The sequence below is a fragment of the Pristiophorus japonicus genome, chromosome 3 (assembly GCF_044704955.1).
Source record: "Pristiophorus japonicus isolate sPriJap1 chromosome 3, sPriJap1.hap1, whole genome shotgun sequence".
Classification (NCBI taxonomy): Eukaryota; Metazoa; Chordata; class Chondrichthyes; family Pristiophoridae; genus Pristiophorus; species Pristiophorus japonicus.
The window spans coordinates 10,722,821-10,737,554 of record NC_091979.1 but is presented as its reverse complement, the minus strand read 5'-3'; the positions used below and the strand labels follow the sequence as shown (position 1 = coordinate 10,737,554).

The following is a 14,734-nucleotide window of genomic DNA, read 5'->3' as shown; positions in this document are numbered from 1 at the left end:
CAGTACCCATTCACATTGATTGATCGGTCAGGACCCATTCACACTGATTGATCGGTCAGGACCCATTACGTTCATTGATCGGTCTGGACCCATTCACATTGATTGGTTGGTCAGGACCCATTCTCACTGATTGATCGGTCAGGACCCATTTACACTGATTGATCGGTCAGGACCCATTCACATTGATTAATCGGTCTGCACCATTCACGTTGATTGATCGGTCAGGGCCCATTCACATTGATTGATCGGTCAGGACCCATTCACACTGATTGATCGGTCAGGATGCATTCACACTGATTGATCGGTCAGGACCCATCCGCATTGATTGATCAGTTAGGGCCCATTCACGTTGATTGATCGGTCAGGGCCAATTAACATTGATTGTTAGGTCAGGGCCCTGTCAAACTGATTAATCGGTCAGGGCCCATTCATATTGATTGATGTGTCAGGACCATTCACGTTGAATGGTCGGTCAGGGCCCATTTACATTGATTGATCGGTCAGGGCCCATTCATATTGATTGATGTGTCAGGACCATTCACGTTGATTGGTCGGTCAGGGCCCATTCACATTGATTGATCGGTCAGGATCCTTTCACATTGATTGATCGGTCAGAGCCCATTCACATTGATTGATCATTCAGGATCCAATCACACTGATTGAACGGTCAGGACCCATTCACATTGATTGATCGGTCAGGGCCCATTCACATTGATTGATCGGTCAGGGCCCATTCACATTGATTGATCATTCAGGATCCAATCACATTGATTGATCGGTCAGGATTCTTTCACATTGATTGATCAGTCAGGACCCATTCACAAAAATTGATCGGTCAGGACCCATTCACACTGATTGATCGGTCAGGACCCATTTACATTGATTGATCGGTCAGGATCCATTCACATTGATTGATCGGTCAGGACCCATTCATAATGCTTGATCGGTCAGGCCCCAGACACACTGATTGGTCAGGACCCATTAACATTCATTAATCGGTAAGGACCCATTCACATTGATTGATTGGTCAGGGCACATTCACACTGATGATCGGTCAGGACACATTCACATTGATTGATCGCTCAGGAACCATTCACACTGAATGATCGGTCAGGGCCCATTCACGTTCATTGATCGGTCAGGGCCCATTCACACTGACTAATCAGTCAGGACCGATTCATACTGATTGATCGGTCAGGGCTCATTCACGCCGATTGATCGGTCAGCACCCATTCACATTGATTTATCGGTCAGGAACCATTCACACTGATTGATCGGTCAGGCAACATTCACACTGATTGATCGGTCAGGGCCCATTCACACTGATTGATCGGTCAGTGCCCATTCACATTGATTGATTTGTCAGGGCCCATTCACACTGTTTGATCGGTCAGGACCCATTCACACTGATTGATCGGTCAGGGCCCATTAACATTGATTGATCGGTCAGGGCCCATTCACACTGATTGATTGGTCAGGGCCCATTCACATTGATTGATTGTTCAGGGCACGTTCACACTGATTGATCGGTCATTACCCAATCACATTGATTGATCGTTTAGGGCCCATTCACACTGATTGATCGTTCAGGACCCATTTACTATGATTGATCGGATTGGGCCCATTCACATTGATTGATCAGTCAGGACGTATTCTCATTGATTGATCGGTGAGCAACCAGTCACATTGATTGATCGGTCCGGACACATTCATTCTGATTGATCGGTCTGGACCCAGTCACACTGATTGAATGGTCAGGACCCATTCACATTGAATGGTCGGTCATTACCCATTCACAATGATTGATCGGTCAGAACCCATTCACATTGATTGTTCGGTCAGGACCCATTCACATTGATTGATCAGTCAGCGCCCATTCACATTGATTGATTGGTCAGGACCTATTATTATTGATTGATCAGTGAGGAACCATTCACATTGATTGATCGGTCAGGACCCATTCACACTGATTGATCGGTCAGGACCAATTCACAATGATTGATCGATCAGGACCCATTCACACTGATTGATTGGTCAGAACCCATTCACACTGACTGATCGGTCAGCGCCTATTAACATTGATAAATCGGTCAGGACCCATTCACAAAGATTGATCGGTCAGGACACATTCACAATGATTGATCGGTCAGGGCCCATTCACAATGATTGATCGGTCAGGGCCCATTCACAATGATTGATCGGTCAGGGCCCATTCACACTGATTTGTGTGTCAGGACACATTCACATTGATTGATTGGAAAGGACTCATTCACAGTGGTTGATTGGTCAGGACCCGTTCACTTTGATTGATTGGTCATTACCCAGTCACATTGATTGATCGGTCAAGAACAATTTACATTGATTGATCGGTCAGGACCCATTCTCATTGATTTATCGGTCAGGAACCATTCACATTGATTGATCGGTCAGGGCCCATTCACACTGATTGATCGGTCAGGATCCATTCACACTGTTTGATCGGTCAGGACCCATTCACACTGATTGATCGGTCAGGGCCCATTAACATTGATTGATCGGTCAGGGCCCATTCACACTGATTGATTGGTCAGGGCCCATTCACATTGATTGATTGTTCAGGGCACGTTCACACTGTTTGATCGGTCAGGACACATTCACATTGATTGATCAGTCAGGGCCCATTCACACTGACTGATCAGTCAGGACCCATTCACTACTGATTGATCGGTCATTACCCAATCACATTGATTGATCGTTTAGGGCCCATTCACACTGATTGATCGGTCAGGCCCCTTTCACACTGATTGATCGGTCAGGACAATTTCACACTGATTGATCGGTCAGGGTCCATTCTCATTGATTGAATCGGTCAGGAGCCATTCACAATGATTGATCGGTCAGGACCCAATTACACTGATTGATCGGTCACGATCCATTCACATTGATTGATCGTTCAAGAACCATTCACATTGATTGATCGGTTAGGAACCATTTAACACTGATTGATCGCTCTGGAACCATTCACAATGATTGATCGGTCTGAACCCATTCACGTTGATTGATCACTCAGGAATCATTCACATTGAATGATCGGTCATTACCCATTCACATTGATTGATCGGTTAGGGCCCATTCACACTGATTGATCGTTCAGGACCCATTTACTATGATTGATCGGCCGGGGCCCATTCACATTGATTGATCAGTCAGGACGTATTCTCATTGACTGATCGGTGAGCAACCAGTCACATTGATTGATCGGTCAGGACACATTCATTCTGATTGATCGGTCTGGACCCAGTCACATTGAATGGTCGGTCATTACCCATTCACAATGATTGATCGGTCAGAACCCATTCACATTGATTGTTCGGTCAGGACCCATTCACATTGATTGATCAGTCAGCGCCCATTCACATTGATTGATTGGTCAGGACCTATTATTATTGATTGATCAGTGAGGAACCATTCACATTGATTGATCGGTCAGGACCCATTCACACTGATTGATCAGTCAGGACCAATTCACAATGATTGATCGATCAGGACCCATTCACACTGATTGATTGGTCAGAACCCATTCACACTGACTGATCGGTCAGCGCCTATTAACATTGATAAATCGGTCAGGACCCATTCACAAAGATTGATCGGTCAGGACACACTCACAATGATTGATCGGTCAGGGCCCATTCACAATGATTGATCGGTCAGGGCTCATTCACAATGATTGATCGGTCAGGGCCCATTCACACTGATTTGTGTGTCAGGACACATTCACATTGATTGATTGGAAAGGACTCATTCACAGTGGTTGATTGGTCAGGACCCGTTCACTTTGATTGATTGGTCATTACCCAGTCACATTGATTGATCGGTCAAGAACAATTTACATTGATTGATCGGTCAGGACCCATTCTCATTGATTTATCGGTCAGGAACCATTCACATTGATTGATCGGTCAGGGCCCATTCACACTGATTGATCGGTCAGGATCCATTCACATTGATTAATCGACCAGGACCCATTCACAATGATTGATCGGTCAGTGCCCATTCACACTGATTAATCGGTCATTACCCAATCACATTGATTGATCGGTCAGGGCCCATTCACACTGATTGATCGTTCAGGCCCCTTTCACACTGATTGATCGGTCAGGGACCTTTCACATTGATTGATCGTTCATCACCCATTCACGTTGATTGATCTGGCAGGGCCCATTCACACTGATTAATCGGTTAGGAGCCATTCACATTGATTGATCAGTCAGGACCCATTCACATTGATTGATCGATCAGTACCCATTCATAATGATTGATTGGTCAAGATCCATTCACACTAATTGATCGGTCAGGGCCCATTCACACAGATTGATCGGTCAGGACACATTCACATTGATTGTTCTGTCACGAACCAGCCACATTGATTGATCGGTCAGAACACATTCATATTGATTGATCGGTCAGGGGCGATTCACATTGATTGATCAGTCAGGACCCATTCACACTGATTGATCAATCAGGACCTATTCACACTGATTGATCGGTCAGGAACCATTCACATTGATTTTTCGGTCAGGACCCATTCACACTGATTGATTGGTTAGGACCCATTCACATTGATTAATTGACCAGGACCCATTCACAATGATTGATCGGTCAGTGCCCATTCACATTGATTGATCGGACAGTGCCCATTCACACTGATTGATCGGTCAGGGCCCATTCACATTGATTGATCAGTCAGGACACATTCACATTGATTGATCGGTCAGGACCCATTCACACCGATTGATCGGTCAGGACACATTCACAACTATTGATCGGTCAGTGCCCATTCACATTGATGGATCGTACTGTGCCCATTCACACTGATTGATCGGTCAGGGCCCATTCACATTGATTGATCGGTCAGGACCCATTCACATTGATTGATTGGTCAGGACACATTCACACTGATTGCTCGGTCAACACCCATTAACATTCATTAATCGGTCAGGGCCCATTCACATTGATTGATTGGTCAGTGCACGTTCATATTGATTGATCGTTCAGGACCCATTCACATCGATTGATCGGTGAGGACACATTCACACTGATGATCGGTCAGGACACATTCACATTGATTGATCGCTCAGGACCAATTCACATTGAATGATCGGTCAGGGCCCATTCACGTTCATTGATCGGTCAGGGCCCATTCACGTTCATTGATCGCTCAGGAACCATTCATTGAATGATCGGTCATTACCCATTCACATTGATTGATCGGTTAGGGCCCATTCACACTGATTGATCGTTCAGGACCCACTTACTATGATTGATCGGCCGGGGCCCATTCACATTGATTGATCAGTCAGGACGTATTCTCATTGATTGATCGGTGAGCAACCATTCACATTGATTGATCGGTCAGGACACATTTATTCTGATTGATCGGTCTGGACACAGTCACACTGATTGAATGGTCAGGACCCATTCACATTGATTGATCGGTCAGGACACATTCACATTGATTGATCGGTCAGGACCCATTCACACCGATTGATCGGTCAGGACACATTCACAACTATTGATCGGTCAGTGCCCTTCACATTGATGGATCGTACTGTGCCCATTCACACTGATTGATCGGTCAGGGCCCATTCACATTGATTGATCGGTCAGGACCCATTCACATTGATTGATTGGTCAGGACACATTCACACTGATTGCTCGGTCAGGACCCATTAACATTCATTAATCGGTCAGGGCCCATTCACATTGATTGATTGGTCAGTGCACGTTCATATTGATTGATCGTTCAGGACCCATTCACATCGATTGATCGGTGAGGACACATTCACACTGATGATCGGTCAGGACACATTCACATTGATTGATCGCTCAGGAACCATTCACATTGAATGATCGGTCAGGGCCCATTCACGTTCATTGATCGGTCAGGGCCCATTCACGTTCATTGATCGCTCAGGAACCATTCATTGAATGATCGGTCATTACCCATTCACATTGATTGATCGGTTAGGGCCCATTCACACCGATTGATCGTTCAGGACCCACTTACTATGATTGATCGGCCGGGGCCCATTCACATTGATTGATCAGTCAGGACGTATTCTCATTGATTGATCGGTGAGCAACCATTCACATTGATTGATCGGTCAGGACACATTTATTCTGATTGATCGGTCTGGACCCAGTCACACTGATTGAATGGTCAGGACCCATTCACATTGAATGGTCGGTCATTACCAATTCACATTGATTGATCGCTCAGGAACCATTCACATTGAATGATCGGTCATTACCCATTCACAATGATTGATCGGTCAGAACCCATTCACATTGATTGTTCGGTCAGGACCCATTCACATTGATTGATCAGTCATCGCCCATTCACATTGATTGATTGGTCAGGACCTATTATCATTGATTGATCAGTGAGGAACCATTCACATTGATTGATCGGTCAGGACCCATTCACACTGATTGATCGGTCAGGGCCAATTCACAATGATTGATCGGTCAGGACCCATTCACATTGATTGATCGGTCAGGAATCATTCACATTGATTGATCGGTCAGGACCCATTCAGAATGATTGATCAGTCAGGACCCATTCACAATGATTAATTGGTCAAGACCCATTCACACTAATTGATCAGTCAGGGCCCATTCACACAGATTGATCGATCAGGACCTATTCACACTGATTGATCGGTCAGGAACCATTCACATTGATTGATCGGTCAGGACACATTTATTCTGATTGATCGGTCTGGACCCAGTCACACTGATTGAATGGTCAGGACCCATTCACATTGAATGGTCGGTCATTACCAATTCACATTGATTGATCGCTCAGGAACCATTCACATTGAATGATCGGTCATTACCCATTCACAATGATTGATCGGTCAGAACCCATTCACATTGATTGTTCGGTCAGGACCCATTCACATTGATTGATCAGTCATCGCCCATTCACATTGATTGATCAGTCAGGACCTATTATCATTGATTGATCAGTGAGGAACCATTCACATTGATTGATCAGTCAGGACCCATTCACACTGATTGATCGGTCAGGGCCAATTCACAATGATTGATCGGTCAGGACCCATTCACATTGATTGATCGGTCAGGAATCATTCACATTGATTGATCGGTCAGGACCCATTCAGAATGATTGATCAGTCAGGACCCATTCACAATGATTAATTGGTCAAGACCCATTCACACTAATTGATCAGTCAGGGCCCATTCACACAGATTGATCGATCAGGACCTATTCACACTGATTGATCGGTCAGGAACCATTCACATTGATTTTTCGGTTAGGACCCATTAACATTGATTGTTCGGTCAGGGCCCATTCACATTGATTCATCGGTCAGGATCTATTCTCATTGATTGATCGGTCAGCACCCATTCACATTGATCGATCGGTTAGGACCCATTCACACTGATTGATCGGTCAGGACCCATTAACACTGATTGATCTGTTAGTGTCCATTCACATTGATTGCTCGGTCAGGACCCATTCTCATTGATTTATCGGTCAGGAACCATTCACACTGATTGATCGGCCAGGCAACATTCACACTGATTGATCGGTCAGGACCCATTCACACTGATTGATCGGTCAGGACCCATTCACAATGATTGATTGGTCAAGACCCATTCACAATGATTGATTGGTCAAGACCCATTCACACTAATTGATCAGTCAGGGCCCATTCACACAGATTGATTGATCAGGACCTATTCACACTGATTGATCGGTCAGGAACCATTCACATTGATTTTTCGGTTAGGACCCATTAACATTGATTGTTCGGTCAGGGCCCATTCACATTGATTGATTGGTCAGGGCCCGTTCACATTGATTGATCGGTCAGGACCCGTTCACATTGATTCATCGGCCTCGACCCATTCACATTGATTGATTGGTCAGGGCCCGTTCACATTGATTGATCGGTCAGGACCCGTTCACATTGATTGATCGGACAGGGCCCATTCACACTGATTGATCGGTTTGGACCCATTCACAATGATTGATCGGTCAGGACACATTCACATTGATTGATCGGTCAGGGCCCATTCATGTTGATTAATCGTTCAGGACCCATTCACAGTAATTGATCGGTACGGACCCATTTACTCCGATTGATCGGCAACGATCCATTCGCATTGATTGATCGGTCAGGACCCATTCACATTTATTGATCGGTCATGGCCCATTCACATTGATTATTCGTTGAGGATCCATTCACATTAATTGATTGGTCAGAGCCCTATCACATCGATTGATCGGTCAGGACACATTCACACTGATTGATCGGTCCGGACCCATTCACATTGATTGATCGATCAGGACCAAGTCACACTGATTGATCGGTCAGGACCAATTCACACTGATTGATCGGTCGGGACCCATTCACATTGATGATCGGTCAGAGCCCATTCACATTGATTAATCGGTCAGGATCCGTTGACATTGATTGATCGGTCAGGATCCGTTCACATTCATTGATCGCTCAGGAACCATTCACATTGATTGATCGGTCAGGACCCATTCACATTGATTGATTGGTCAGGGCCCAGTCACATTGATTGATCGGTAAGGGCCCATTAACATTGATTGATCGATCAGGAACCATTCACATTGATTGATCGGTAGGACCCATTAACATTGATTGATTGGATAGTGCCCATTCACACTGATTGATCGGTCAGGACCCATTCACGTTGATTGATCGGTTAGGACCCATTAACATTGATTGATTGGATAGTGCCCATTCACACTGATTGATCGGTCAGGACCCATTCACATTGATTGATCGGACAGTGCCCTTTCACACTGATTGATCGGTCAGGACCCATTCACACTGATTCATCGGTCAGGACACATTCACACTGATTGATCGGTCAGGACGCATTCACATTGATTGATTGGTCAGGAATCATTCACATTGATTGATCGGTCAGGACCCATTCACGTTGATTAATCGGACAGGACCCATTCACACTGATTGTTCGATCAGTACCCTTTCACACTGATTGATCGGTCAGGGCTCATTCACGTTGATTGATCGGTCAGAACCCATTCACGTTGATTGATCGGTCAGGAATCATTCACATTGATTGATCGGTCAGGGCCCATTCTCATTGATTAATCAATCTGGAACCATTCACATTGATTGATTGGTCAGTGCCAGTTCACATTGATTGATCGGTCAGGACCCATTCACATCGATTGATCGGTCAGGACACATTCACACTGATTGATCGGTCAGGACACTTTCACATTGATTGATCGGTCAGGACCCATTCACATTGATTGATCGTTCAGGACCCACTCACATTGATTGATCGGTCAGGGCCCATTCACATTGATTGTTCTGTCACGACCCAGTCACATTGATTGATCGGACAGTGCCCATTCACATTGATTGATCGATCACGGCCCATTCACACTGATTGGTCGTTCAGGACACATTCACATTGATCGTTCTGTCATGACCCAGTCACATTGATTGATCGGACAGTGCCCATTCACACTGATTGATCGGTCAGGACCCATTCACATTGATTTTTCGGTCAGGACACATTCACATTGATTGATCGGTCAGGACCCATTCACATTGCTTGATCGTTCAGGACCCATTCACATTGATTGATCGGTCAGGGCCCATTCACACTGATTGGTCGTTCAGGACACATTCACATTGATTGTTCTGTCACGACCCAGTCACATTGATTGATCGGACAGTGCCCATTCACACTGATTGATCGGTCAGGACCCATTCACATTGATTTTTCGGTCAGGACACTTTCACACTGATTGTTCGGTCAGGGCCCATTCACATTGATTGATCAGTCAGGACCTATTCTCATTGATTGATCGGTCGAGAACCATTCACATTGATTTGATCAGTCAGGACACATTCACACTGATTGATCGGTCAGGACCAATTCACATTGATTGATCAATCAGGACCCATTCACATTGATTGATCGGTTAGGACACATTCACACAGATTGATCGGTCAGGACTCATTCACATTGATTGATCCGTCAGGACCAATTCACACTGAGTGATCGGTCAGGACCTATTCACATTTATTGATCGGTGAGGACCAATTCACACAGATTGATCGGTCAGGACCTATTCACATTTATTGATCGGTCAGGACCAATTCACAATGATTGATCGGTCAGGACCCATTCACATTGATGATCGGTCAGGGCCCATTCACACTGATTGATTGGCCAGGGCCCATTCACACTGATTGATCGGTCAGGACCCATTCACATTGATTGATCGATCAGGACCCATTCACACTGATTGATCGGTCTGGACTCATTCACATTGATTGATCGATCAGGCCCCATTGACGTTGATTGATCGGTCTGGACTCATTCACATTGATTGATCGATCAGGCCCCATTGACGTTGATTGATCGGTTCTGACCAATTCATATTGATTTATCGGTCAGGACCCATTCACATTGATTGATCGATCAGGACCAATTCACACTGATTGATCGGTCAGGACCCATTCACATTGATGATCGGTCAGGGCCCATTCACACTGATTGATCGGTCAAGTCACATTCACACTGATTAATCGGTCAGAACCCATTCACATTGCTTGATCAGTCAGGAGCCATTCACACTGATTGATCGGTCAGGGCCCATACACATTGCTTGATCGGTCAGGACCCATTCACAGTGATTGATCGGTAACGGCCCATTCAACTGATTGATCGGTCAGGATCCATTCACACTGATTGATCGGTCAGGACCCATTCACATTGAGTGTTCGCTCAGGACCCATTCACGTTGATTGATCGGTCAGGGCCCATTCACACTGATTGATCGGTCAGGACATATTCACACTGATTGATCGGTCAGGACCCATTCTCATTGATTGATCGGTCAGAGGCCATTCACATTGATTGATCGGTCATGTCCCATTCACACTGATTGATCGGTCATGTACCATTCACATTGATTGATTGGTCAGGAATCATTCACATTGATTGATAAGTCAGGGGCCCATTCACATTGATTGCTCATACAGGGCGCATTCACAATGATTGATTGGTTATGACCCAATCACATTGATTGATCGGTCAGGACCCATTCACAATGATTGATTGGTCAGGACCCATTCACATTGATTTATCGGTATGGACCCATTGACGTTGATTGATCAGTCATGACCAATTCATATTGATTAATCGGTCAGGATCCATTCACATTGATTGATCGATCAGGACCCATTCACATTGATTGATCGATCTGCACCCATTCATACTGATTGATCGGTCAGGACCCATTCACACTGATTGATCGGTCAGGAGCCATTCACACTGATTGATCGCTCAGGACCCATTCACATTGATTAATCGGTGAGGACCCATTCACATTGATTGATCGGTCAGCACCCATTTACTATGATTGATCGTTCAGGACCCATTCACATTGATTGATCGGTCCCGACACATTCACACTAATTGATCGGTCAGGAACCAATCACATCGATTGATCGGTCAGGACCCATTCACACTGATTGATCGGTCTGGACTCATTCACATTGATTGATCGATCAGGCCCCATTGACGTTGATTGATCGGTTATGACCAATTCATATTGATTAATCAGTCAGGACCCATTCACATTGATTGATCGATCAGGACCAATTCACACTGATTGATCGGTCAGGACCCATTCACATTGATGATCGGTCAGGGCCCATTCACACTGGTTGATCGGTCAAGTCACATTCACACTGATTAATCGGTCAGAACCCATTCACATTGCTTGATCGGTCAGGATCCATTCACACTGATTGATCGGTCAGGGCCCATACACATTTCATGATCGGTCAGGACCCATTCACAGTGATTGATCGGTAACGGCCCATTCAACTGATTGATCGGTCAGGATCCATTCATACTGATTGATCGGTCAGGACCCATTCACATTGAGTGGTCGCTCAGGACCCATTCACGTTGATTGATCGGTCAGGGCCCATTCACACTGATTAATCGGTCAGGATCCATTCACACTGATTGATCGGTCAGGACACATTCACACTGATTGATCGGTCAGGACCCATTCTCATTGATTGATCGGTCAGAGGCCATTCACATTGATTGATCGATCATGTCCCATTCACACTGATTGATCGGTCATGTCCCATTCACATTGATTGATTGGTCAGGAATCATTCACATTGATTGATCGGTCAGGACCCATTCACGTTGATTGATCGGTCAGGACCCATGCACATTGATTGATTGATCAGGAATCATTCACATTGATTGATCGGTCAGGACCCATTAATGTTGATTGATCGGTCAGGGCCCATTCACATTGATTGATAAGTCAGGGGCCCATTCACATTGATTGCTCATACAGGGCGCATTCACAATGATTGATCGGTCAGGGCCCATTCACACTGATTGATTGGTCAGGGCCCATTCACACTAATTGATCAGTCAGGACCCATTCACAATGATTGATTGGTTATGACCCAATCACATTGATTGATCGGTCAGGACCCATTCACAATGATTGATTGGTCAGGACCCATTCACATTGATTTATCGGTATGGACCCATTGACGTTGATTGATCAGTCATGACCAATTCATATTGATTAATCGGTCAGGATCCATTCACATTGATTGATCGATCAGGACCCATTCACATTGATTGATCGATCTGCACCCATTCATACTGATTGATCGGTCAGGACCCATTCACACTGATTGATCGATCTGCACCCATTCATACTGATTGATCGGTCAGGACCCATTCACACTGATTGATCGGTCAGGAGCCATTCACACTGATTGATCAGTCAGGACCCTTTTGCACTGAACCGCACCTGTCCGCACCTGAAGGGGTAATATTGTTAGTGCGAAATTGCGCTGCTTTAGAAAATGTACTGTATGACTGAATGAGATAAGCAATTGCGAAAAGTTCACAAGACACTGAGCAAGAAAGAAACCAACCACACCAGACGTTGGCCGAAGATAAGGAAGTAAGCCGGACCAAGTCGAAAAAAAACTCGGTGTGTAGACACTTTTTGCAATGCCAGATGTAGAAGCAGTGACATGTGACCTTTGTGGTTTACGACTTTAAATACTCATTTTTTTGTAATCCCAAATTGAGTTGTTGCCTGGTTGAGCGACCTACATACTGCTCCCTGGTACCTTGTATTAATAAACTGTGTGTGTTTGCAACTCTCTAAAGTAGTCTCGGATTTATTTCTACCTCGGGGTTTCCCCCAACAGTTTTGCCACTGGGAGCAAGGTGTACCAGTAAGCCCTCCTGACCGAGACTCGAATGTATGGGGATAAGTTCAGATTTCACGACATCCCAGAAATTGGAACGTCGAACTGGCAGATGTGAGGCTGCCGGACACTCAACGAACAAGCGAGACTTGGGGAGGTTTGATAACAGACACAGTGAGCAGAAATTAAGATAAAGAAGAATATAAGTAACCTACATATCGATTGGTCAAATCAAATCGCAGGGGGTAGCCTGGAGGAGGAATTCATAGAATGCATACGGGATTATTTCTTAGAACAGTATGTAACAGAGCCGACAAGGGAGCAAGCCATTTTGGATCTGGTCCTGTGTAACGAAACAGGAAAAATAAACGATCTCCTCGTAAAAGATCCTCTCGGAATGAGTGATCACAGTATGGTTGAATTTGTAATACAGATTGAGGGTGAGGAAGTAGTGTCTCAAACGAGAGTACTATGCTTAAACAAAGGGGACTACAGTGGGATGAGGGCAGAGTTGGCTAAAGTAAACTGGAAACAAGGACTAAACGGTGACACAATTGAGGAACAGTGGAGGACTTTTAAGGAGCTCTTTCATAATGCGCAACAAAAATATATTCCAGTGAAAAAGAAGGGCGGCAAGAGAAGAGATAACCAGCCGTGGATAACCAAGGAAATAAAGGAAAGTATCAAATCAAAGACCAATGCGTATAAGGTGGCCAAGGTTAGTGGGAAACTAGAGGATTGGGAAGATTTTAAGCAACAGCAAAGAATGACTAAAAAAGCAATAAAGAAAGGGAAGATAGATTACGAAGGTAAACTTGCGCAAAACATAAAAACAGATAGTAAAAGCTTTTACCGATATATAAAACGGAAAAGAGTGACTAAAGTAAATGTTGGTCCCTTAGAAGATGAAAAAGGGGATTTAATAATGGGAAATGTGGAAATGGCTGAGACCTTAAACAATTATTTTGCTTCTGTCTTCACAGTGGAAGACACAAAAACCATGCCAGAAATTGCTGGTCATAGGAATGTGGGAAGGGAGGACCTTGAGATGATCACTATCACTAGGGAGGTAGTGCTGGACAGACTACATCCCAGGGTATTAAAAGAGATGGCGGAAGTTATAGCAGATGCATTTGTTATAATCTACCAAAATTCTCTGGACTCTGGGGAGGTACCAGCGGATTGGAAAGCAGCTAATGTAACGCCTCTGTTTAAAAAAGGGGGCAGGCAAAACGCAGGTAACTATAGGCCGGTTAGTTTAACATCTGTAGTGGGGAAAGTGCTTGAAACTATCATTAAGGAAGAAATAGCGGGACATCTAGAAAGGGATAGTGCAATCAAGCAGACGCAGCATGGATTCATGAAGGGGAAATCATGTTTAACTAATTTACTGGAATTTTTTGAGGATATAACGAGCATGGTGGATAGAGGTGTAC

General features: G+C 44.7%; 1 protein-coding gene across 1 annotated transcript in view; it reads right to left on the bottom strand.

The window, feature by feature from the left end:
- LOC139260450 (acid-sensing ion channel 4-A-like) overlaps nucleotides 1-14,734 on the bottom strand; it is a 951,337-nt gene that overhangs the window by 227,495 nt on the left and 709,108 nt on the right. The window lies entirely within an intron of this gene.